At 41.5% G+C, this 24202-nt stretch overlaps 17 non-coding genes across 17 annotated transcripts; all 17 read left to right on the top strand.

Annotated features, from left to right (window-relative positions):
* Positions 1 to 668: 668 nt before the first annotated feature.
* trnap-agg lies at positions 669 to 740 on the top strand. The gene has a single exon. It is a non-coding gene; the product is annotated as a tRNA-Pro (tRNA).
* Positions 741 to 3134: 2394 nt separating this feature from the next.
* Positions 3135 to 3206, top strand: trnap-agg. Its single transcript has one exon. It is a non-coding gene; the product is annotated as a tRNA-Pro (tRNA).
* A 3628-nt stretch (positions 3207 to 6834) lies between these two features.
* Positions 6835 to 6907, top strand: trnap-agg. Its single transcript has one exon. It is a non-coding gene; the product is annotated as a tRNA-Pro (tRNA).
* A 1160-nt stretch (positions 6908 to 8067) lies between these two features.
* Positions 8068 to 8139, top strand: trnap-agg. The gene has a single exon. It is a non-coding gene; the product is annotated as a tRNA-Pro (tRNA).
* Positions 8140 to 9296: 1157 nt separating this feature from the next.
* Positions 9297 to 9368, top strand: trnap-agg. Its single transcript has one exon. It is a non-coding gene; the product is annotated as a tRNA-Pro (tRNA).
* A 1163-nt stretch (positions 9369 to 10531) lies between these two features.
* On the top strand, positions 10532 to 10603 carry trnap-agg. Its single transcript has one exon. It is a non-coding gene; the product is annotated as a tRNA-Pro (tRNA).
* Positions 10604 to 11763: 1160 nt separating this feature from the next.
* On the top strand, positions 11764 to 11835 carry trnap-agg. Its single transcript has one exon. It is a non-coding gene; the product is annotated as a tRNA-Pro (tRNA).
* A 1159-nt stretch (positions 11836 to 12994) lies between these two features.
* trnap-agg lies at positions 12995 to 13066 on the top strand. Its single transcript has one exon. It is a non-coding gene; the product is annotated as a tRNA-Pro (tRNA).
* A 1159-nt stretch (positions 13067 to 14225) lies between these two features.
* Positions 14226 to 14297, top strand: trnap-agg. Its single transcript has one exon. It is a non-coding gene; the product is annotated as a tRNA-Pro (tRNA).
* Positions 14298 to 15456: 1159 nt separating this feature from the next.
* Positions 15457 to 15528, top strand: trnap-agg. The gene has a single exon. It is a non-coding gene; the product is annotated as a tRNA-Pro (tRNA).
* Positions 15529 to 16687: 1159 nt separating this feature from the next.
* On the top strand, positions 16688 to 16759 carry trnap-agg. The gene has a single exon. It is a non-coding gene; the product is annotated as a tRNA-Pro (tRNA).
* A 1159-nt stretch (positions 16760 to 17918) lies between these two features.
* Positions 17919 to 17990, top strand: trnap-agg. The gene has a single exon. It is a non-coding gene; the product is annotated as a tRNA-Pro (tRNA).
* Positions 17991 to 19149: 1159 nt separating this feature from the next.
* On the top strand, positions 19150 to 19221 carry trnap-agg. Its single transcript has one exon. It is a non-coding gene; the product is annotated as a tRNA-Pro (tRNA).
* A 1159-nt stretch (positions 19222 to 20380) lies between these two features.
* On the top strand, positions 20381 to 20452 carry trnap-agg. Its single transcript has one exon. It is a non-coding gene; the product is annotated as a tRNA-Pro (tRNA).
* A 1159-nt stretch (positions 20453 to 21611) lies between these two features.
* Positions 21612 to 21683, top strand: trnap-agg. Its single transcript has one exon. It is a non-coding gene; the product is annotated as a tRNA-Pro (tRNA).
* A 1159-nt stretch (positions 21684 to 22842) lies between these two features.
* trnap-agg lies at positions 22843 to 22914 on the top strand. Its single transcript has one exon. It is a non-coding gene; the product is annotated as a tRNA-Pro (tRNA).
* Positions 22915 to 24072: 1158 nt separating this feature from the next.
* On the top strand, positions 24073 to 24144 carry trnap-agg. The gene has a single exon. It is a non-coding gene; the product is annotated as a tRNA-Pro (tRNA).
* Positions 24145 to 24202: the final 58 nt, after the last annotated feature.

Genomic DNA, 24202 nt, shown 5'->3' with positions numbered 1-24202 from the left:
TTTTAATCACTACAGGTTACCTTCAGATTAGTCCCGTGACACTTGTTGGGAACGTAGGGCAAAACGGAGAACATTGCGACAAGTGGGGTCACATTAGTTTGTAGCCCAAGATTTTGGATTCTACAAACAGAACTTGGCAACATAGACGGTTGTGACTTCAGACGAGTCTCCTGACACTTGTGGGGGATGTAGAGAAAAATTGAGAATACCACCATGTTCGTGAGGGTCTCCTCATTCCAGAGAGTGGTCATATGAATTTGTAGGTCAAACGGTTCGGAAGCTAGAGATGTTTTTGTGAGAAGACCGATTATAGGTATTGTCTCATGGTCTCATTTGACTCAAAATAAATGAGTTCCATTCTTTTGGAAGTCTTATTTTTTCATTTGTTTTTAAAAAAATGAATTGATCTCATTTTGCACTTTATTAATTTGTAAAAACTCGTCATCATTTTGCTGTCGCGACTGAACAAGACAGAATGTGAAAGACACAGCAGATGAACTACAGAAGATTTGAACTGAAGCATGGTCAAGATTTTGGAAGACTGTTATGCTCACAAGTAAAGCACAAAACACTCACATGATGTTCAATCGTTCCAAGCACCATGGACACGTCAATCGATATCTTCACTGTCATTGCTGCAGAAAGCAAAAAAATAACTTTTTGCGTAAGGCTCGTTGGTCTAGGGGTATGATTCTCGCTTAGGGTGCGAGAGGTCCCGGGTTCAAATCCCGGATGAGCCCTTTTGCAGATCCTTGAACAATCTCAGACAGGCAGATCTTGTCGGAATGCCGACTATCACCTCTTGGGCGCAGGACAAGGTGGCTGAATGGTTTTGGCGATAGGACTGCAAATCTATTTTGATATGCACTTGTTGGTTCAACGTCGCACAACATTTATTATTTTAGATAACCTGCAGAATGTAGGAGCAATTCTGACTTCCAAGTACAAGGATAATGATTCAAATGTAATACACTTGAAATGACATCCAGCCCCTAAAACAAATGAATTCCTCAGGCTCTGCATTGGCCGGGAATCAAACCCGAGTCAACTGCTTGGAAGGCAACTATGCTCACCACTATACCACCAATGCTATGTGCAGCTCAGTAGCAACATTGAGACATCGACTCATAATTTGACCGTCATTTTGGTGGAAAGTGATAATTCACTTTCACGGTTTAGGTGTATGATTATGGCTTAGGTTGCGAGAGGTCCCTGGTTGAAAAATCTATCATTTTAATCACTACAGGTTACCTTCAGATTAGTCCCGTGACACTTGTTGGGAACGTAGGGCAAAACGGAGAACATTGCGACAAGTGGGGTCACATTAGTTTGTAGCCCAAGATTTTGGATTCTACAAACAGAACTTGGCAACATAGACGGTTGTGACTTCAGACGAGTCTCCTGACACTTGTGGGGGATGTAGAGAAAAATTGAGAATACCACCATGTTCGTGAGGGTCTCCTCATTCCAGAGAGTGGTCATATGAATTTGTAGGTCAAACCGGTTCGGGAAGCTAGAGATGTTTTTGTGAGAAGACCGATTATAGGTATTGTCTCATGGTCTCATTTGACTCAAAATAAATGAGTTCCATTCTTTGGAAGTCTTATTTTTTCATTTGTTTTTAAAAAAATGAATTGATCTCATTTTGCACTTTATTAATTTGTAAAAACTCGTCATCATTTTGCTGTTGCGACTGAACAAGACAGAATGTGAAAGACACAGCAGATGAACTACAGAAGATTTGAACTGAAGCATGGTCAAGATTTTGGAAGACTGTTATGCTCACAAGTAAAGCACAAAACACTCACATGATGTTCAATCGTTCCAAGCACCATGGACACGTCAATCGATATCTTCACTGTCATTGCTGCAGAAAGCAAAAAAATAACTTTTTGCGTAAGGCTCGTTGGTCTAGGGGTATGATTCTCGCTTAGGGTGCGAGAGGTCCCGGGTTCAAATCCGGATGAGCCACTTTTGCAGATCCTTGAACAATCTCAGACAGGCAGATCTTGTCGGAATGCCGACTATCACCTCTTGGGCGCAGGACAAGGTGGCTGAATGGTTTTGGCGATAGGACTGCAAATCTATTTTGATATGCACTTGTTGGTTCATACGTCGCACAACATTTATTATTTTAGATAACCTGCAGAATGTAGGAGCAATTCTGACTTCCAAGTACAAGGATAATGATTCAAATGTAATACACTTGAAATGACATCCAGCCCCTAAAACAAATGAATTCCTCAGGCTCTGCATTGGCCGGGAATCAAACCCGAGTCAACTGCTTGGAAGGCAACTATGCTCACCACTATACCACCAATGCTATGTGCAGCTCAGTAGCAACATTGAGACATCGACCTCATAATTTGACCGTCATTTTGGTGGAAAGTGATAATTCACTTTCACGGTTTAGGTGTATGATTATGGCTTAGGTTGCGGAGGTCCTGGTTGAAAAATCTATCATTTTAATCACTACAGGGTTACCTTCAGATTAGTCCCGTGACACTTGTTGGGAACGTAGGGCAAAAACGGAGAACATTGCGACAAGTGGGGTCACATTAGTTTGTAGCCCAAGATTTTGGATTCTACAAACAGAACTTGGCAACATAGACGGTTGTGACTTCAGACGAGTCTCCTGACACTTGTGGGGGATGTAGAGAAAAATTGAGAATACCACCATGTTCGTGAGGGTTCTCCTCATTCCAGAGAGTGGTCATATGAATTTGTAGGTCAAACGGTTCGAGAAGCTAGAGATGTTTTTGTGAGAAGACCGATTATAGGTATTGTCTCATGGTCTCATTTGACTCAAAAATAAATGAGTTCCATTCTTTTGGAAGTCTTATTTTTTCATTTGTTTTAAAAAAATGAATTGATCTCATTTTGCACTTTATTAATTTGTAAAAACTCGTCATCATTTTGCTGTCGCGACTGAACAAGACAGAATGTGAAAGACACAGCAGATGAACTACAGAAGATTTGACTGAAGCATGGTCAAGATTTTGGAAGACTGTTATGCTCACAAGTAAAGCACAAAACACTCACATGATGTTCAATCGTTCCAAGCACCATGGACACGTCAATCGATATCTTCACTGTCATTGCTGCAGAAAGCAAAAAAATAACTTTTTGCGTAAGGCTCGTTGGTCTAGGGGTATGATTCTCGCTTAGGGTGCGAGAGGTCCCGGGTTCAAATCCCGGATGAGCCCTTTGCAGATCCTTGAACAATCTCAGACAGGCAGATCTTGTCGGAATGCCGACTATCACCTCTTGGGCGCAGGACAAGGTGGCTGAATGGTTTTGGCGATAGGACTGCAAATCTATTTTGATATGCACTTGTTGGTTCAACGTCGCACAACATTTATTATTTTAGATAACCTGCAGAATGTAGGAGCAATTCTGACTTCCAAGTACAAGGATAATGATTCAAATGTAATACACTTGAAATGACATCCAGCCCCTAAAACAAATGAATTCCTCAGGCTCTGCATTGGCCGGGAATCAAACCCGAGTCAACTGCTTGGAAGGCAACTATGCTCACCACTATACCACCAATGCTATGTGCAGCTCAGTAGCAACATTGAGACATCGACTCATAATTTGACCGTCATTTTGGTGGAAAGTGATAATTCACTTTCACAGGTTTAGGTGTATGATTATGGCTTAGGTTGCGAGAGGGTCCCTGGTTGAAAAATCTATCATTTTAATCACTACAGGTTACCTTCAGATTAGTCCCGTGACACTTGTTGGGAACGTAGGGCAAAACGGAGAACATTGCGACAAGTGGGGTCACATTAGTTTGTAGCCCAAAGATTTTGGATTCTACAAACAGAACTTGGCAACATAGACGGTTGTGACTTCAGACGAGTCTCCTGACACTTGTGGGGGATGTAGAGAAAAAATTGAGAATACCACCATGTTCGTGAGGGTCTCCTCATTCCAGAGAGTGGTCATATGAATTTGTAGGTCAAACGGTTCGGAAGCTAGAGATGTTTTTGTGAGAAGACCGATTATAGGTATTGTCTCATGGTCTCATTTGACTCAAAATAAATGAGTTCCATTCTTTTGGAAGTCTTATTTTTTCATTTGTTTTTAAAAAAATGAATTGATCTCATTTTGCACTTTATTAATTTGTAAAAACTCGTCATCATTTGCTGTCGCGACTGAACAAGACAGAATGGTGAAAGACACAGCAGATGAACTACAGAAGATTTGAACTGAGCATGGTCAAGATTTTGGAAGACTGTTATGCTCACAAGTAAAGCACAAAACACTCACATGATGTTCAATCGTTCCAAGCACCATGGACACGTCAATCGATATCTTCACTGTCATTGCTGCAGAAAGCAAAAAAATAACTTTTTGCGTAGGCTCGTTGGTCTAGGGGTATGATTCTCGCTTAGGGTGCGAGAGGTCCCAGGGTTCAAATCCCGGATGAGCCCTTTTGCAGATCCTTGAACAATCTCAGACAGGCAGATCTTGTCGGAATGCCGACTATCACCTCTTGGGCGCAGGACAAGGTGGCTGAATGGTTTTTGGCGATAGGACTGCAAATCTATTTTGATATGCACTTGTTGGTTCAACGTCGCACAACATTTATTATTTAGATAACCTGCAGAATGTAGGAGCAATTCTGACTTCCAAGTACAAGGATAATGATTCAAATGTAATACACTTGAAATGACATCCAGCCCCTAAAACAAATGAATTCCTCAGGCTCTGCATTGGGCCGGGAATCAAACCCGAGTCAACTGCTTGGAAGGCAAACTATGCTCACCACTATACCACCAATGCTATGTGCAGCTCAGTAGCAACATTGAGACATCGACTCATAATTTGACCGTCATTTGGTGGAAAGTGATAATTCACTTTCACGGTTTAGGTGTATGATTATGGCTTAGGTTGCGAGAGGTCCCTGGTTGAAAAATCTATCATTTTTAATCACTACAGGTTACCTTCAGATTAGTCCCGTGACACTTGTTGGGAACGTAGGGCAAAAACGGAGAACATTGCGACAAGTGGGGTCACATTAGTTTGTAGCCCAAGATTTTGGATTCTACAAACAGAACTTGGCAACATAGACGGTTGTGACTTCAGACGAGTCTCCTGACACTTGTGGGGGATGTAGAGAAAAATTGAGAATACCACCATGTTCGTGAGGGTCTCCTCATTCCAGAGAGTGGTCATATGAATTTGTAGGTCAAAACGGTTCGGAAGCTAGAGATGTTTTTGTGAGAAGACCGATTATAGGTATTGTCTCATGGTCTCATTTGACCTCAAAATAAATGAGTTCCATTCTTTTGGAAGTCTTATTTTTTTCATTTGTTTTTAAAAAAATGAATTGATCTCATTTTGCACTTTATTAATTTGTAAACAAACTCGTCATCATTTTGCTGTCGCGACTGAACAAGACAGAATGTGAAAGACACAGCAGATGAACTACAGAAGATTTGAACTGAAGCATGGTCAAGATTTTGGAAGACTGTTATGCTCACAAGTAAAGCACAAAACACTCACATGATGTTCAATCGTTCCAAGCACCATGGACACGTCAATCGATATCTTCACTGTCATTGCTGCAGAAAGCAAAAAAATAACTTTTTGCGTAAGGCTCGTTGGTCTAGGGGTATGATTCTCGCTTAGGGTGCGAGAGGTCCCGGGTTCAAATCCCGATGAGCCCTTTTGCAGATCCTTGAACAATCTCAGACAGGCAGATCTTGTCGGAATGCCGACTATCACCTCTTGGGCGCAGGACAAGGTGGCTGAATGGTTTTGGCGATAGGACTGCAAATCTATTTTGATATGCACTTGTTGGTTCAACGTCGCACAACATTTATTATTTTAGATAACCTGCAGAATGTAGGAGCAATTCTGACTTCCAAGTACAAGGATAATGATTCAAATGTAATACACTTGAAATGACATCCAGCCCTAAAACAAATGAATTCCTCAGGCTCTGCATTGGCCGGGAATCAAACCCGAGTCAACTGCTTGGAAGGCAACTATGCTCACCACTATACCACCAATGCTATGTGCAGCTCAGTAGCAACATTGAGACATCGACTCATAATTTGACCGTCATTTTGGTGGAAAGTGATAATTCACTTTCACGGTTTAGGTGTATGATTATGGCTTAGGTTGCGAGAGGTCCCTGGTTGAAAAATCTATCATTTTAATCACTACAGGTTACCTTCAGATTAGTCCCGTGACACTTGTTGGGAACGTAGGGCAAAACGGAGAACATTGCGACAAGTGGGGTCACATTAGTTTGTAGCCCAAGGATTTTGGATTCTACAAACAGAACTTGGCAACATAGACGGTTGTGACTTCAGACGAGTCTCCTGACACTTGTGGGGGATGTAGAGAAAAATTGAGAATACCACCATGTTCGTGAGGGTCTCCTCATTCAGAGAGTGGTCATATGAATTTGTAGGTCAACGGTTTCGGAAGCTAGAGATGTTTTGTGAGAAGACCGATTATAGGTATTGTCTCATGGTCTCATTTGACTCAAAATAAATGAGTTCCATTCTTTTGGAAGTCTTATTTTTTCATTTGTTTTTAAAAAAATGAATTGATCTCATTTTGCACTTTATTAATTTGTAAAAACTCGTCATCATTTTGCTGTCGCGACTGAACAAGACAGAATGTGAAAGACACAGCAGATGAACTACAGAAGATTTGAACTGAAGCATGGTCAAGATTTTGGAAGACTGTTATGCTCACAAGTAAAGCACAAAACACTCACATGATGTTCAATCGTTCCAAGCACCATGGACACGTCAATCGATATCTTCACTGTCATTGCTGCAGAAAGCAAAAAAATAACTTTTTGCGTAAGGCTCGTTGGTCTAGGGGGTATGATTCTCGCTTAGGGTGCGAGAGGTCCCGGGTTCAAATCCCGGATGAGCCCTTTTGCAGATCCTTGAACAATCTCAGACAGGCAGATCTTGTCAGAATGCCGACTATCACCTCTTGGGCGCAGGACAAGGTGGCTGAATGGTTTTTGGCGATAGGACTGCAAATCTATTTTGATATGCACTTGTTGGTTCAACGTCGCACAACATTTATTATTTTAGATAACCTGCAGAATGTAGGAGCAATTCTGACTTCCAAGTACAAGGATAATGATTCAAATGTAATACACTTGAAATGACATCCAGCCCCTAAAACAAATGAATTCCTCAGGCTCTGCATTGGCCGGGAATCAAACCCGAGTCAACTGCTTGGAAGGCAACTATGCTCACCACTATACCACCAATGCTATGTGCAGCTCAGTAGCAACATTGAGACATCGACTCATAATTTGACCGTCATTTTGGTGGAAAGTGATAATTCACTTCACGGTTTAGGTGTATGATTATGGCTTAGGTTGCGAGAGGTCCCTGGTTGAAAAATCTATCATTTTAATCACTACAGGTTACCTTCAGATTAGTCCCGTGACACTTGTTTGGGAACGTAGGGCAAAACGGAGAACATTGCGACAAGTGGGGGTCACATTAGTTTGTAGCCCAAGATTTTGGATTCTACAAACAGAACTTGGCAACATAGACGGTTGTGACTTCAGACGAGTCTCCTGACACTTGTGGGGGATGTAGAGAAAAAATTGAGAATACCACCATGTTCGTGAGGGTCTCCTCATTCCAGAGAGTGGTCATATGAATTTGTAGGTCAAACGGTTCGGAAGCTAGAGATGTTTTTGTGAGGAAGACCGATTATAGGTATTGTCTCATGGTCTCATTTGACTCAAAATAAATGAGTTCCATTCTTTTGGAAGTCTTATTTTTCATTTGTTTTTAAAAAAAATGAATTGATCTCATTTGCACTTTATTAATTTGTAAAAACTCGTCATCATTTTGCTGTCGCGACTGAACAAGACAGAATGTGAAAGACACAGCAGATGAACTACAGAAGATTTGAACTGAAGCATGGTCAAGATTTGGAAGACTGTTATGCTCACAAGTAAAGCACAAAACACTCACATGATGTTCAATCGTTCCAAGCACCATGGACACGTCAATCGATATCTTCACTGTCATTGCTGCAGAAAGCAAAAAAATAACTTTTTGCGTAGGCTCGTTGGTCTAGGGGTATGATTCTCGCTTAGGGTGCGAGAGGTCCCGGGTTCAAATCCCGGATGAGCCCTTTTGCAGATCCTTGAACAATCTCAGACAGGCAGATCTGTCGGAATGCCGACTATCACCTCTTGGGCGCAGGACAAGGTGGCTGAATGGTTTTGGCGATAGGACTGCAAATCTATTTTGATATGCACTTGTTGGTTCAACGTCGCACAACATTTATTATTTTAGATAACCTGCAGAATGTAGGAGCAATTCTGACTTCCAAGTACAAGGATAATGATTCAAATGTAATACACTTGAAATGACATCCAGCCCCTAAAACAAATGAATTCCTCAGGCTCTGCATTGGCCGGGAATCAAACCCGAGTCAACTGCTTGGAAGGCAACTATGCTCACCACTATACCACCAATGCTATGTGCAGCTCAGTAGCAACATTGAGACAATCGACTCATAATTTGACCGTCATTTTGGTGGAAAGTGATAATTCACTTTCACGGTTTAGGTGTATGATTATGGCTTAGGTTGCGAGAGGTCCCTGGTTGAAAAAATCTATCATTTTAATCACTACAGGTACCTTCAGATTAGTCCCGTGACACTTGTTGGGAACGTAGGGCAAAACGGAGAACATTGCGACAAGTGGGGTCACATTAGTTTGTAGCCCAAGATTTTGATTCTACAAACAGAACTTGGCAACATAGACGGTTGTGACTTCAGACGAGTCTCCTGACACTTGTGGGGGATGTAGAGAAAAATTGAGAATACCACCATGTTCGTGAGGGTCTCCTCATTCCAGAGAGTGGTCATATGAATTTGTAGGTCAAACGGTTCGGAAGCTAGAGATGTTTTGTGAGAAGACCGATTATAGGTATTGTCTCATGGTCTCATTTGACTCAAAATAAATGAGTTCCATTCTTTTGGAAGTCTTATTTTTTCATTTGTTTTTAAAAAAATGAATTGATCTCATTTTGCACTTTATTAATTTGTAAAAACTCGTCATCATTTTGCTGTCGCGACTGAACAAGACAGAATGTGAAAGACACAGCAGATGAACTACAGAAGATTTGAACTGAAGCATGGTCAAGATTTTGGAAGACTGTTATGCTCACAAGTAAAGCACAAAACACTCACATGATGTTCAATCGTTCCAAGCACCATGGACACGTCAATCGATATCTTCACTGTCATTGCTGCAGAAAGCAAAAAATAACTTTTTGCAGTAAGGCTCGTTGGTCTAGGGGTATGATTCTCGCTTAGGGTGCGAGAGGTCCCGGGTTCAAATCCCGGATGAGCCCTTTTGCAGATCCTTGAACAATCTCAGACAGGCAGATCTTGTCGGAATGCCGACTATCACCTCTTGGGCGCAGGACAAGGTGGCTGAATGGTTTGGCGATAGGACTGCAAATCTATTTTGATATGCACTTGTTGGTTCAACGTCGCACAACATTTATTATGTTAGATAACCTGCAGAATGTAGGAGCAATTCTGACTTCCAAGTACAAGGATAATGATTCAAATGTAATACACTTGAAATGACATCCAGCCCCTAAAACAAATGAATTCCTCAGGCTCTGCATTGGCCGGGAATCAAACCCGAGTCAACTGCTTGGAAGGCAACTATGCTCACCACTATACCACCAATGCTATGTGCAGCTCAGTAGCAACATTGAGACATCGACTCATAATTTGACCGTCATTTTGGTGGAAAGTGATAATTCACTTTCACGGTTTAGGTGTATGATTATGGCTTAGGTTGCGAGAGGTCCCTGGTTGAAAAATCTATCATTTTAATCACTACAGGTTACCTTCAGATTAGTCCCGTGACACTTGTTGGGAACGTAGGGCAAAACGGAGAACATTGCGACAAGTGGGGTCACATTAGTTTGTAGCCCAAGATTTTGGATTCTACAAACAGAACTTGGCAACATAGACGGTTGTGACTTCAGACGAGTCTCCTGACACTTGTGGGGGATGTAGAGAAAAATTGAGAATACCACCATGTTCGTGAGGGTCTCCTCATTCCAGAGAGTGGTCATATGAATTTGTAGGTCAAACGGTTCGGAAGCTAGAGATGTTTTTGTGAGAAGACCGATTATAGGTATTGTCTCATGGTCTCATTTGACTCAAAATAAATGAGTTCCATTCTTTTGGGAAGTCTTATTTTTTCATTTGTTTTTATAAAAAAATGAATTGATCTCATTTTGCACTTTATTAATTTGTAAAAACTCGTCATCATTTTGCTGTTGCGACTGAACAAGACAGAATGTGAAAGACACAGCAGATGAACTACAGAAGATTTGAACTGAAGCATGGTCAAGATTTTGGAAGACTGTTATATGCTCACAAGTAAAGCACAAAACACTCACATGATGTTCAATCGTTCCAAGCACCATGGACACGTCAATCGATATCTTCACTGTCATTGCTGCAGAAAGCAAAAAAATAACTTTTTGCGTAAGGCTCGTTGGTCTAGGGGTATGATTCTCGCTTAGGGTGCGAGAGGTCCCGGGTTCAAATCCCGGATGAGCCCTTTTGCAGATCCTTGAACAATCTCAGACAGGCAGATCTTGTCGGAATGCCGACTATCACCTCTTGGGCGCAGGACAAGGTGGCTGAATGGTTTTGGCGATAGGACTGCAAATCTATTTTGATATGCACTTGTTGGTTCAAACGTCGCACAACATTTATTATTTTAGATAACCTGCAGAATGTAGGAGCAATTCTGACTTCCAAGTACAAGGATAATGATTCAAATGTAATACACTTGAAATGACATCCAGCCCCTAAAACAAATGAATTCCTCAGGCTCTGCATTGGCCGGGAATCAAACCCGAGTCAACTGCTTGGAAGGCAACTATGCTCACCACTATACCACCAATGCTATGTGCAGCTCAGTAGCAACATTGAGACATCGACTCATAATTTGACCGTCATTTTGGTGGAAAGTGATAATTCACTTTCACGGTTTAGGTGTATGATTATGGCTTAGGTTGCGAGAGGTCCCTGGTTGAAAAATCTATCATTTTAATCACTACAGGTTACCTTCAGATTAGTCCCGTGACACTTGTTGGGAACGTAGGGCAAAACGGAGAACATTGCGACAAGTGGGGTCACATTAGTTTGTAGCCCAAGATTTTGGATTCTACAAACAGAACTTGGCAACATAGACGGTTGTGACTTCAGACGAGTCTCCTGACACTTGTGGGGGATGTAGAGAAAAATTGAGAATACCACCATGTTCGTGAGGGTCTCCTCATTCCAGAGAGTGGTCATATGAATTTGTAGGTCAAACGGTTCGGAAGCTAGAGATGTTTTTGTGAGAAGACCGATTATAGGTATTGTCTCATGGTCTCATTTGACTCAAAATAAATGAGTTCCATTCTTTTGGAAGTCTTATTTTTTCATTTGTTTTTAAAAAAATGAATTGATCTCATTTTGCACTTTATTAATTTGTAAAAACTCGTCATCATTTTGCTGTCGCGACTGAACAAGACAGAATGTGAAAGACACAGCAGATGAACTACAGAAGATTTGAACTGAAGCATGGTCAAGATTTTGGAAGACTGTTATGCTCACAAGTAAAGCACAAAACACTCACATGATGTTCAATCGTTCCAAGCACCATGGACACGTCAATCGATATCTTCACTGTCATTGCTGCAGAAAGCAAAAAAATAACTTTTTGCGTAAGGCTCGTTGGTCTAGGGGTATGATTCTCGCTTAGGGTGCGAGAGGTCCCGGGTTCAAATCCCGGATGAGCCCTTTTGCAGATCCTTGAACAATCTCAGACAGGCAGATCTTGTCGGAATGCCGACTATCACCTCTTGGGCGCAGGACAAGGTGGCTGAATGGTTTTGGCGATAGGACTGCAAATCTATTTTGATATGCACTTGTTGGTTCAACGTCGCACAACATTTATTATTTTAGATAACCTGCAGAATGTAGGAGCAATTCTGACTTCCAAGTACAAGGATAATGATTCAAATGTAATACACTTGAAATGACATCCAGCCCCTAAAACAAATGAATTCCTCAGGCTCTGCATTGGCCGGGAATCAAACCCGAGTCAACTGCTTGGAAGGCAACTATGCTCACCACTATACCACCAATGCTATGTGCAGCTCAGTAGCAACATTGAGACATCGACTCATAATTTGACCGTCATTTTGGTGGAAAGTGATAATTCACTTTCACGGTTTAGGTGTATGATTATGGCTTAGGTTGCGAGAGGTCCCTGGTTGAAAAATCTATCATTTTAATCACTACAGGTTACCTTCAGATTAGTCCCGTGACACTTGTTGGGAACGTAGGGCAAAACGGAGAACATTGCGACAAGTGGGGTCACATTAGTTTGTAGCCCAAGATTTTGGATTCTACAAACAGAACTTGGCAACATAGACGGTTGTGACTTCAGACGAGTCTCCTGACACTTGTGGGGGATGTAGAGAAAAATTGAGAATACCACCATGTTCGTGAGGGTCTCCTCATTCCAGAGAGTGGTCATATGAATTTGTAGGTCAAACGGTTCGGAAGCTAGAGATGTTTTTGTGAGAAGACCGATTATAGGTATTGTCTCATGGTCTCATTTGACTCAAAATAAATGAGTTCCATTCTTTTGGAAGTCTTATTTTTTCATTTGTTTTTAAAAAAATGAATTGATCTCATTTTGCACTTTATTAATTTGTAAAAACTCGTCATCATTTTGCTGTCGCGACTGAACAAGACAGAATGTGAAAGACACAGCAGATGAACTACAGAAGATTTGAACTGAAGCATGGTCAAGATTTTGGAAGACTGTTATGCTCACAAGTAAAGCACAAAACACTCACATGATGTTCAATCGTTCCAAGCACCATGGACACGTCAATCGATATCTTCACTGTCATTGCTGCAGAAAGCAAAAAAATAACTTTTTGCGTAAGGCTCGTTGGTCTAGGGGTATGATTCTCGCTTAGGGTGCGAGAGGTCCCGGGTTCAAATCCCGGATGAGCCCTTTTGCAGATCCTTGAACAATCTCAGACAGGCAGATCTTGTCGGAATGCCGACTATCACCTCTTGGGCGCAGGACAAGGTGGCTGAATGGTTTTGGCGATAGGACTGCAAATCTATTTTGATATGCACTTGTTGGTTCAACGTCGCACAACATTTATTATTTTAGATAACCTGCAGAATGTAGGAGCAATTCTGACTTCCAAGTACAAGGATAATGATTCAAATGTAATACACTTGAAATGACATCCAGCCCCTAAAACAAATGAATTCCTCAGGCTCTGCATTGGCCGGGAATCAAACCCGAGTCAACTGCTTGGAAGGCAACTATGCTCACCACTATACCACCAATGCTATGTGCAGCTCAGTAGCAACATTGAGACATCGACTCATAATTTGACCGTCATTTTGGTGGAAAGTGATAATTCACTTTCACGGTTTAGGTGTATGATTATGGCTTAGGTTGCGAGAGGTCCCTGGTTGAAAAATCTATCATTTTAATCACTACAGGTTACCTTCAGATTAGTCCCGTGACACTTGTTGGGAACGTAGGGCAAAACGGAGAACATTGCGACAAGTGGGGTCACATTAGTTTGTAGCCCAAGATTTTGGATTCTACAAACAGAACTTGGCAACATAGACGGTTGTGACTTCAGACGAGTCTCCTGACACTTGTGGGGGATGTAGAGAAAAATTGAGAATACCACCATGTTCGTGAGGGTCTCCTCATTCCAGAGAGTGGTCATATGAATTTGTAGGTCAAACGGTTCGGAAGCTAGAGATGTTTTTGTGAGAAGACCGATTATAGGTATTGTCTCATGGTCTCATTTGACTCAAAATAAATGAGTTCCATTCTTTTGGAAGTCTTATTTTTTCATTTGTTTTTAAAAAAATGAATTGATCTCATTTTGCACTTTATTAATTTGTAAAAACTCGTCATCATTTTGCTGTCGCGACTGAACAAGACAGAATGTGAAAGACACAGCAGATGAACTACAGAAGATTTGAACTGAAGCATGGTCAAGATTTTGGAAGACTGTTATGCTCACAAGTAAAGCACAAAACACTCACATGATGTTCAATCGTTCCAAGCACCATGGACACGTCAATCGATATCTTCACTGTCATTGCTGCAGAAAGCAAAAAAATAACTTTTTGCGTAAGGCTCGTTGGTCTAGGGGTATGATTCTCGCTTAGGGTGCGAGAGGTCCCGGGTTCAAATCCCGGATGAGCCCTTTTGCAGATCCTTGAACAATCTCAGACAGGCAGATCTTGTCGGAATGCCGACTATCACCTCTTGGGCGCAGGACAAGGTGGCTGAATGGTTTTGGCGATAGGACTGCAAATCTATTTTGATATGCACTTGTTGGTTCAACGTCGCACAACATTTATTATTTTAGATAACCTGCAGAATGTAGGAGCAATTCTGACTTCCAAGTACAAGGATAATGATTCAAATGTAATACACTTGAAATGACATCCAGCCCCTAAAACAAATGAATTCCTCAGGCTCTGCATTGGCCGGGAATCAAACCCGAGTCAACTGCTTGGAAGGCAACTATGCTCACCACTATACCACCAATGCTATGTGCAGCTCAGTAGCAACATTGAGACATCGACTCATAATTTGACCGTCATTTTGGTGGAAAGTGATAATTCACTTTCACGGTTTAGGTGTATGATTATGGCTTAGGTTGCGAGAGGTCCCTGGTTGAAAAATCTATCATTTTAATCACTACAGGTTACCTTCAGATTAGTCCCGTGACACTTGTTGGGAACGTAGGGCAAAACGGAGAACATTGCGACAAGTGGGGTCACATTAGTTTGTAGCCCAAGATTTTGGATTCTACAAACAGAACTTGGCAACATAGACGGTTGTGACTTCAGACGAGTCTCCTGACACTTGTGGGGGATGTAGAGAAAAATTGAGAATACCACCATGTTCGTGAGGGTCTCCTCATTCCAGAGAGTGGTCATATGAATTTGTAGGTCAAACGGTTCGGAAGCTAGAGATGTTTTTGTGAGAAGACCGATTATAGGTATTGTCTCATGGTCTCATTTGACTCAAAATAAATGAGTTCCATTCTTTTGGAAGTCTTATTTTTTCATTTGTTTTTAAAAAAATGAATTGATCTCATTTTGCACTTTATTAATTTGTAAAAACTCGTCATCATTTTGCTGTCGCGACTGAACAAGACAGAATGTGAAAGACACAGCAGATGAACTACAGAAGATTTGAACTGAAGCATGGTCAAGATTTTGGAAGACTGTTATGCTCACAAGTAAAGCACAAAACACTCACATGATGTTCAATCGTTCCAAGCACCATGGACACGTCAATCGATATCTTCACTGTCATTGCTGCAGAAAGCAAAAAAATAACTTTTTGCGTAAGGCTCGTTGGTCTAGGGGTATGATTCTCGCTTAGGGTGCGAGAGGTCCCGGGTTCAAATCCCGGATGAGCCCTTTTGCAGATCCTTGAACAATCTCAGACAGGCAGATCTTGTCGGAATGCCGACTATCACCTCTTGGGCGCAGGACAAGGTGGCTGAATGGTTTTGGCGATAGGACTGCAAATCTATTTTGATATGCACTTGTTGGTTCAACGTCGCACAACATTTATTATTTTAGATAACCTGCAGAATGTAGGAGCAATTCTGACTTCCAAGTACAAGGATAATGATTCAAATGTAATACACTTGAAATGACATCCAGCCCCTAAAACAAATGAATTCCTCAGGCTCTGCATTGGCCGGGAATCAAACCCGAGTCAACTGCTTGGAAGGCAACTATGCTCACCACTATACCACCAATGCTATGTGCAGCTCAGTAGCAACATTGAGACATCGACTCATAATTTGACCGTCATTTTGGTGGAAAGTGATAATTCACTTTCACGGTTTAGGTGTATGATTATGGCTTAGGTTGCGAGAGGTCCCTGGTTGAAAAATCTATCATTTTAATCACTACAGGTTACCTTCAGATTAGTCCCGTGACACTTGTTGGGAACGTAGGGCAAAACGGAGAACATTGCGACAAGTGGGGTCACATTAGTTTGTAGCCCAAGATTTTGGATTCTACAAACAGAACTTGGCAACATAGACGGTTGTGACTTCAGACGAGTCTCCTGACACTTGTGGGGGATGTAGAGAAAAATTGAGAATACCACCATGTTCGTGAGGGTCTCCTCATTCCAGAGAGTGGTCATATGAATTTGTAGGTCAAACGGTTCGGAAGCTAGAGATGTTTTTGTGAGAAGACCGATTATAGGTATTGTCTCATGGTCTCATTTGACTCAAAATAAATGAGTTCCATTCTTTTGGAAGTCTTATTTTTTCATTTGTTTTTAAAAAAATGAATTGATCTCATTTTGCACTTTATTAATTTGTAAAAACTCGTCATCATTTTGCTGTCGCGACTGAACAAGACAGAATGTGAAAGACACAGCAGATGAACTACAGAAGATTTGAACTGAAGCATGGTCAAGATTTTGGAAGACTGTTATGCTCACAAGTAAAGCACAAAACACTCACATGATGTTCAATCGTTCCAAGCACCATGGACACGTCAATCGATATCTTCACTGTCATTGCTGCAGAAAGCAAAAAAATAACTTTTTGCGTAAGGCTCGTTGGTCTAGGGGTATGATTCTCGCTTAGGGTGCGAGAGGTCCCGGGTTCAAATCCCGGATGAGCCCTTTTGCAGATCCTTGAACAATCTCAGACAGGCAGATCTTGTCGGAATGCCGACTATCACCTCTTGGGCGCAGGACAAGGTGGCTGAATGGTTTTGGCGATAGGACTGCAAATCTATTTTGATATGCACTTGTTGGTTCAACGTCGCACAACATTTATTATTTTAGATAACCTGCAGAATGTAGGAGCAATTCTGACTTCCAAGTACAAGGATAATGATTCAAATGTAATACACTTGAAATGACATCCAGCCCCTAAAACAAATGAATTCCTCAGGCTCTGCATTGGCCGGGAATCAAACCCGAGTCAACTGCTTGGAAGGCAACTATGCTCACCACTATACCACCAATGCTATGTGCAGCTCAGTAGCAACATTGAGACATCGACTCATAATTTGACCGTCATTTTGGTGGAAAGTGATAATTCACTTTCACGGTTTAGGTGTATGATTATGGCTTAGGTTGCGAGAGGTCCCTGGTTGAAAAATCTATCATTTTAATCACTACAGGTTACCTTCAGATTAGTCCCGTGACACTTGTTGGGAACGTAGGGCAAAACGGAGAACATTGCGACAAGTGGGGTCACATTAGTTTGTAGCCCAAGATTTTGGATTCTACAAACAGAACTTGGCAACATAGACGGTTGTGACTTCAGACGAGTCTCCTGACACTTGTGGGGGATGTAGAGAAAAATTGAGAATACCACCATGTTCGTGAGGGTCTCCTCATTCCAGAGAGTGGTCATATGAATTTGTAGGTCAAACGGTTCGGAAGCTAGAGATGTTTTTGTGAGAAGACCGATTATAGGTATTGTCTCATGGTCTCATTTGACTCAAAATAAATGAGTTCCATTCTTTTGGAAGTCTTATTTTTTCATTTGTTTTTAAAAAAATGAATTGATCTCATTTTGCACTTTATTAATTTGTAAAAACTCGTCATCATTTTGCTGTCGCGACTGAACAAGACAGAATGTGAAAGACACAGCAGATGAACTACAGAAGATTTGAACTGAAGCATGGTCAAGATTTTGGAAGACTGTTATGCTCACAAGTAAAGCACAAAACACTCACATGATGTTCAATCGTTCCAAGCACCATGGACACGTCAATCGATATCTTCACTGTCATTGCTGCAGAAAGCAAAAAAATAACTTTTTGCGTAAGGCTCGTTGGTCTAGGGGTATGATTCTCGCTTAGGGTGCGAGAGGTCCCGGGTTCAAATCCCGGATGAGCCCTTTTGCAGATCCTTGAACAATCTCAGACAGGCAGATCTTGTCGGAATGCCGACTATCACCTCTTGGGCGCAGGACAAGGTGGCTGAATGGTTTTGGCGATAGGACTGCAAATCTATTTTGATATGCACTTGTTGGTTCAACGTCGCACAACATTTATTATTTTAGATAACCTGCAGAATGTAGGAGCAATTCTGACTTCCAAGTACAAGGATAATGATTCAAATGTAATACACTTGAAATGACATCCAGCCCCTAAAACAAATGAATTCCTCAGGCTCTGCATTGGCCGGGAATCAAACCCGAGTCAACTGCTTGGAAGGCAACTATGCTCACCACTATACCACCAATGCTATGTGCAGCTCAGTAGCAACATTGAGACATCGACTCATAATTTGACCGTCATTTTGGTGGAAAGTGATAATTCACTTTCACGGTTTAGGTGTATGATTATGGCTTAGGTTGCGAGAGGTCCCTGGTTGAAAAATCTATCATTTTAATCACTACAGGTTACCTTCAGATTAGTCCCGTGACACTTGTTGGGAACGTAGGGCAAAACGGAGAACATTGCGACAAGTGGGGTCACATTAGTTTGTAGCCCAAGATTTTGGATTCTACAAACAGAACTTGGCAACATAGACGGTTGTGACTTCAGACGAGTCTCCTGACACTTGTGGGGGATGTAGAGAAAAATTGAGAATACCACCATGTTCGTGAGGGTCTCCTCATTCCAGAGAGTGGTCATATGAATTTGTAGGTCAAACGGTTCGGAAGCTAGAGATGTTTTTGTGAGAAGACCGATTATAGGTATTGTCTCATGGTCTCATTTGACTCAAAATAAATGAGTTCCATTCTTTTGGAAGTCTTATTTTTTCATTTGTTTTTAAAAAAATGAATTGATCTCATTTTGCACTTTATTAATTTGTAAAAACTCGTCATCATTTTGCTGTCGCGACTGAACAAGACAGAATGTGAAAGACACAGCAGATGAACTACAGAAGATTTGAACTGAAGCATGGTCAAGATTTTGGAAGACTGTTATGCTCACAAGTAAAGCACAAAACACTCACATGATGTTCAATCGTTCCAAGCACCATGGACACGTCAATCGATATCTTCACTGTCATTGCTGCAGAAAGCAAAAAAATAACTTTTTGCGTAAGGCTCGTTGGTCTAGGGGTATGATTCTCGCTTAGGGTGCGAGAGGTCCCGGGTTCAAATCCCGGATGAGCCCTTTTGCAGATCCTTGAACAATCTCAGACAGGCAGATCTTGTCGGAATGCCGACTATCACCTCTTGGGCGCAGGACAAGGTGGCTGAATGGTTTTGGCGATAGGACTGCAAATCTATTTTGATATGCACTTGTTGGTTCAACGTCGCACAACATTTATTATTTTAGATAACCTGCAGAATGTAGGAGCAATTCTGACTTCCAAGTACAAGGATAATGATTCAAATGTAATACACTTGAAATGACATCCAGCCCCTAAAACAAATGAATTCCTCAGGCTCTGCATTGGCCGGGAATCAAACCCGAGTCAACTGCTTGGAAGGCAACTATGCTCACCACTATACCACCAATGCTATGTGCAGCTCAGTAGCAACATTGAGACATCGACTCATAATTTGACCGTCATTTTGGTGGAAAGTGATAATTCACTTTCACGGTTTAGGTGTATGATTATGGCTTAGGTTGCGAGAGGTCCCTGGTTGAAAAATCTATCATTTTAATCACTACAGGTTACCTTCAGATTAGTCCCGTGACACTTGTTGGGAACGTAGGGCAAAACGGAGAACATTGCGACAAGTGGGGTCACATTAGTTTGTAGCCCAAGATTTTGGATTCTACAAACAGAACTTGGCAACATAGACGGTTGTGACTTCAGACGAGTCTCCTGACACTTGTGGGGGATGTAGAGAAAAATTGAGAATACCACCATGTTCGTGAGGGTCTCCTCATTCCAGAGAGTGGTCATATGAATTTGTAGGTCAAACGGTTCGGAAGCTAGAGATGTTTTTGTGAGAAGACCGATTATAGGTATTGTCTCATGGTCTCATTTGACTCAAAATAAATGAGTTCCATTCTTTTGGAAGTCTTATTTTTTCATTTGTTTTTAAAAAAATGAATTGATCTCATTTTGCACTTTATTAATTTGTAAAAACTCGTCATCATTTTGCTGTCGCGACTGAACAAGACAGAATGTGAAAGACACAGCAGATGAACTACAGAAGATTTGAACTGAAGCATGGTCAAGATTTTGGAAGACTGTTATGCTCACAAGTAAAGCACAAAACACTCACATGATGTTCAATCGTTCCAAGCACCATGGACACGTCAATCGATATCTTCACTGTCATTGCTGCAGAAAGCAAAAAAATAACTTTTTGCGTAAGGCTCGTTGGTCTAGGGGTATGATTCTCGCTTAGGGTGCGAGAGGTCCCGGGTTCAAATCCCGGATGAGCCCTTTTGCAGATCCTTGAACAATCTCAGACAGGCAGATCTTGTCGGAATGCCGACTATCACCTCTTGGGCGCAGGACAAGGTGGCTGAATGGTTTTGGCGATAGGACTGCAAATCTATTTTGATATGCACTTGTTGGTTCAACGTCGCACAACATTTATTATTTTAGATAACCTGCAGAATGTAGGAGCAATTCTGACTTCCAAGTACAAGGATAATGATTCAAATGTAATACACTTGAAATGACATCCAGCCCCTAAAACAAATGAATTCCTCAGGCTCTGCATTGGCCGGGAATCAAACCCGAGTCAACTGCTTGGAAGGCAACTATGCTCACCACTATACCACCAATGCTATGTGCAGCTCAGTAGCAACATTGAGACATCGACTCATAATTTGACCGTCATTTTGGTGGAAAGTGATAATTCACTTTCACGGTTTAGGTGTATGATTATGGCTTAGGTTGCGAGAGGTCCCTGGTTGAAAAATCTATCATTTTAATCACTACAGGTTACCTTCAGATTAGTCCCGTGACACTTGTTGGGAACGTAGGGCAAAACGGAGAACATTGCGACAAGTGGGGTCACATTAGTTTGTAGCCCAAGATTTTGGATTCTACAAACAGAACTTGGCAACATAGACGGTTGTGACTTCAGACGAGTCTCCTGACACTTGTGGGGGATGTAGAGAAAAATTGAGAATACCACCATGTTCGTGAGGGTCTCCTCATTCCAGAGAGTGGTCATATGAATTTGTAGGTCAAACGGTTCGGAAGCTAGAGATGTTTTTGTGAGAAGACCGATTATAGGTATTGTCTCATGGTCTCATTTGACTCAAAATAAATGAGTTCCATTCTTTTGGAAGTCTTATTTTTTCATTTGTTTTTAAAAAAATGAATTGATCTCATTTTGCACTTTATTAATTTGTAAAAACTCGTCATCATTTTGCTGTCGCGACTGAACAAGACAGAATGTGAAAGACACAGCAGATGAACTACAGAAGATTTGAACTGAAGCATGGTCAAGATTTTGGAAGACTGTTATGCTCACAAGTAAAGCACAAAACACTCACATGATGTTCAATCGTTCCAAGCACCATGGACACGTCAATCGATATCTTCACTGTCATTGCTGCAGAAAGCAAAAAAATAACTTTTTGCGTAAGGCTCGTTGGTCTAGGGGTATGATTCTCGCTTAGGGTGCGAGAGGTCCCGGGTTCAAATCCCGGATGAGCCCTTTTGCAGATCCTTGAACAATCTCAGACAGGCAGATCTTGTCGGAATGCCGACTATCACCTCTTGGGCGCAGGACAAGGTGGCTGAATGGTTTTGGCGATAGGACTGCAAATCTATTTTGATATGCACTTGTTGGTTCAACGTCGCACAACATTTATTATTTTAGATAACCTGCAGAATGTAGGAGCAATTCTGACTTCCAAGTACAAGGATAATGATTCAAATGTAATACACTTGAAATGACATCCAGCCCCTAAAACAAATGAATTCCTCAGGCTCTGCATTGGCCGGGAATCAAACCCGAGTCAACTGCTTGGAAGGCAACTATGCTCACCACTATACCACCAATGCTATGTGCAGCTCAGTAGCAACATTGAGACATCGACTCATAATTTGACCGTCATTTTGGTGGAAAGTGATAATTCACTTTCACGGTTTAGGTGTATGATTATGGCTTAGGTTGCGAGAGGTCCCTGGTTGAAAAATCTATCATTTTAATCACTACAGGTTACCTTCAGATTAGTCCCGTGACACTTGTTGGGAACGTAGGGCAAAACGGAGAACATTGCGACAAGTGGGGTCACATTAGTTTGTAGCCCAAGATTTTGGATTCTACAAACAGAACTTGGCAACATAGACGGTTGTGACTTCAGACGAGTCTCCTGACACTTGTGGGGGATGTAGAGAAAAATTGAGAATACCACCATGTTCGTGAGGGTCTCCTCATTCCAGAGAGTGGTCATATGAATTTGTAGGTCAAACGGTTCGGAAGCTAGAGATGTTTTTGTGAGAAGACCGATTATAGGTATTGTCTCATGGTCTCATTTGACTCAAAATAAATGAGTTCCATTCTTTTGGAAGTCTTATTTTTTCATTTGTTTTTAAAAAAATGAATTGATCTCATTTTGCACTTTATTAATTTGTAAAAACTCGTCATCATTTTGCTGTCGCGACTGAACAAGACAGAATGTGAAAGACACAGCAGATGAACTACAGAAGATTTGAACTGAAGCATGGTCAAGATTTTGGAAGACTGTTATGCTCACAAGTAAAGCACAAAACACTCACATGATGTTCAATCGTTCCAAGCACCATGGACACGTCAATCGATATCTTCACTGTCATTGCTGCAGAAAGCAAAAAAATAACTTTTTGCGTAAGGCTCGTTGGTCTAGGGGTATGATTCTCGCTTAGGGTGCGAGAGGTCCCGGGTTCAAATCCCGGATGAGCCCTTTTGCAGATCCTTGAACAATCTCAGACAGGCAGATCTTGTCGGAATGCCGACTATCACCTCTTGGGCGCAGGACAAGGTGGCTGAATGGTTTTGGCGATAGGACTGCAAATCTATTTTGATATGCACTTGTTGGTTCAACGTCGCACAACATTTATTATTTTAGATAACCTGCAGAATGTAGGAGCAATTCTGACTTCCAAGTACAAGGATAATGATTCAAATGTAATACACTTGAAATGACATCCAGCCCCTAAAACAAATGAATTCCTCAGGCTCTGCATTGGCGGGAATCAAACCCGAGTCAACTGCTTGGAAGGCAACTATGCTCACCACTATACCACCAATGCTATGTGCAGCTCAGTAGCAACATTGAGACATCGACTCATAATTTGACCGTCATTTTGGTGGAAAGTGATAATTCACTTTCACGGTTTAGGTGTATGATTATGGCTTAGGTTGCGAGAGGTCCCTGGTTGAAAAATCTATCATTTTAATCACTACAGGTTACCTTCAGATTAGTCCCGTGACACTTGTTGGGAACGTAGGGCAAAACGGAGAACATTGCGACAAGTGGGGTCACATTAGTTTGTAGCCCAAGATTTTGGATTCTACAAACAGAACTTGGCAACATAGACGGTTGTGACTTCAGACGAGTCTCCTGACACTTGTGGGGGATGTAGAGAAAAATTGAGAATACCACCATGTTCGTGAGGGTCTCCTCATTCCAGAGAGTGGTCATATGAATTTGTAGGTCAAACGGTTCGGAAGCTAGAGATGTTTTTGTGAGAAGACCGATTATAGGTATTGTCTCATGGTCTCATTTGACTCAAAATAAATGAGTTCCATTCTTTTGGAAGTCTTATTTTTTCATTTGTTTTTAAAAAAATGAATTGATCTCATTTTGCACTTTATTAATTTGTAAAAACTCGTCATCATTTTGCTGTCGCGACTGAACAAGACAGAATGTGAAAGACACAGCAGATGAACTACAGAAGATTTGAACTGAAGCATGGTCAAGATTTTGGAAGACTGTTATGCTCACAAGTAAAGCACAAAACACTCACATGATGTTCAATCGTTCCAAGCACCATGGACACGTCAATCGATATCTTCACTGTCATTGCTGCAGAAAGCAAAAAAATAACTTTTTGCGTAAGGCTCGTTGGTCTAGGGGTATGATTCTCGCTTAGGGTGCGAGAGGTCCCGGGTTCAAATCCCGGATGAGCCCTTTTGCAGATCCTTGAACAATCTCAGACAGGCAGATCTTGTCGGAATGCCGACTATCA

Source organism: Oncorhynchus mykiss, unplaced genomic scaffold (assembly GCF_013265735.2).
Source record: "Oncorhynchus mykiss isolate Arlee unplaced genomic scaffold, USDA_OmykA_1.1 un_scaffold_533, whole genome shotgun sequence".
In the NCBI taxonomy this organism is placed as follows: Eukaryota; Metazoa; Chordata; class Actinopteri; order Salmoniformes; family Salmonidae; genus Oncorhynchus; species Oncorhynchus mykiss.
Note: the sequence above shows the minus strand (reverse complement) of the source record. Positions and strands in the feature narration are given on the sequence as shown.